We start from the raw sequence: 2,372 nt of genomic DNA on the forward strand, positions 1-2,372 counted from the left end.
AATTATCAACGATCAGATAGAACAATTGATGATACTGTCATAACAGTCAATCACCAGTCATAACATGAACAGATCAAAATTTCTATTTCTATGTATTAAAACAAACAAACAAACAAAGAAGAATAAGATGAAACTGGTTTGTCCAAATTGATTGTGATTTTGTCGATTTTTACTTGGCCTTTCATAAACTATACTGGTAGATATTCACTCATTCGTTGGTTAAGTTCTCTGATATTACGCCCGATATTGATCTCTTCACAGGAGCAACTGAAATTATAAATGTATATTAAGCAGGCTAACTTAAGTAACTTATCCTTCGTTTAAGTAGACATCGCTGGCAGATTCGAGAAAGTTAACGCAAGATTTGCTGAGTAGACTATCCTACTAATTACTTTCGTTAATCTATCTTTTAAAGTATCGAATGCCAAATATACACAAACATAAATGATTTACTCATATATATAGTTTAATACAAACTTCTATTTTGAATAAGTTGAGTTCAGTTACATGTTTTTAATACAGCTCGATCAATATTCTCTTTCTTTTGTTTCTTTCAACAACCAAAAAAAAAAGGAAAAATGAATAGACACAATTTTGAAAGTACATTTAGATACCTGGTAACTAAATTAAAAGTCACTTATATATATTTCAGTAGATTGTCTAATATGGGTGGCCTATTCTCCTTCACGAAGGGTAACAGGCAAAAGTAAGTAACATTCCCTTAATACCTATGAAAATACATTTTGGTCAGACTCACCATAGTTTTTAATTTTAGATCACAAACTTTACATATATGGATATTAAAATTGAATTTTAGAACGCTCAGTATATCTTAACAATATTGTAACATGTATATTCAGTTAATTGTTTTTGGTAAAGACAACATTACATATTTTTCTTCCTATTTGTTACACTTTATATGTAACCACATTTATATTCATTATCAATTGTTTCTCTGTATCATTGGCAAAGTGACGAGTATAATTTATACGAAAAGATGGATGGTGGCTAGCAATGGAATCGACGACGCGCGTTTCCCTTTTATTTGAGACTCGTCAGCTAAATGTACCTGTATCTTAGAGTTGATGTTCACTCTGGGACTCGAACACAGTATCATTCACTTCAAACACCATCACATTATCCACTTAGCTACTGACTCCTGATAGCCATCTGCTTGTGCAATGGGGTGAAGTTTAAATTCACTTGATATTGTTTACTTGTATCCTCAGGCAATATCGAAGCAGTCCGCACAGGATGCACATATACCAACAAGCGACTGATCATGTCTTCAGTGAGTTACTATCTCACAACAGACCTAGTTGAACTCCACTGGTCACTGCTTCTCACTAGAACTCAAAAATATACCTCTTAAAGTCAGTCACTAGTTAGCACGTATTTATCATTTATTATATAAACTAAAGAATCTTTCGGGAGAATATGAGGACCATAAATTGAATACTTCATTTTTAGATTTTTTTCATCGTTTATCCTACACATTCTGTATGATTTTCCTAATTCTCAATTCTTTTCTATTTCTGTTTCTATTCTTTTCGACTTAATTTTCTTAACCTTCTGCTGCTAGGTTTTCCACGTCCGATTGGTGTGACATACTACTTGTTATATCCTAGCGAAGACATCAGTACGGGTAACTTCCGGGACCTGTTATTAGACTATTATTCTATATATATTCTTATTGTTTAAATATTGAATAATTGGAATGTATGATATCTATATTCACCTTATTATAAGCTTCATTTTGACCTATGAATTATTATTATACGATTCACTGTTCCTAATTTATACTCATTTCATTGATTATTGTATCCCACGTTCACAGCTACATTTGGCTTAATCTTGTACAAATATTATTTATATGTTATAGTGTGATGTGGTCTGTCTCTCTAGTATATAAACAGAGCATGCTTGAAATAAATGATTTACATAGCAGAAGCTGTAATTGATGTTTTTAGACTCCATTGGAAGGACTAGGAGGACAAGGGATCAATAAGGACACTAGACTGCTCATACCGGTGTAGTGCCGCGATTCGTTAATCGTTCACTTCGATAACCGTTATAATTCTAATCTTAACGGCGCGTAAAATCAGAAGACAAAGGATAGCAGCAACTACAGCTTATTGTTGAATAACTCAGGTTCGAAAGCGAACAACACCTGAGCGAATATGAACGAGCGAGTGAACAGGCGAATAAGCGAAGGAAACGAACGAGGAGCAAACGAGCGAATAGCAAGCAATTACATAGGCAATTTATAGCCAAATTTAATAAGGGCACAGCAAAGCAAAACAAAGGCTGATAATAATATTTACATGCGTACATATATGGGGAGGAGTATGAGTCATCGAATGATATTTAAG

This window comes from Schistosoma mansoni, chromosome 2, assembly GCF_000237925.1.
Source record: "Schistosoma mansoni strain Puerto Rico chromosome 2, complete genome".
Taxonomy (NCBI): Eukaryota; Metazoa; Platyhelminthes; class Trematoda; order Strigeidida; family Schistosomatidae; genus Schistosoma; species Schistosoma mansoni.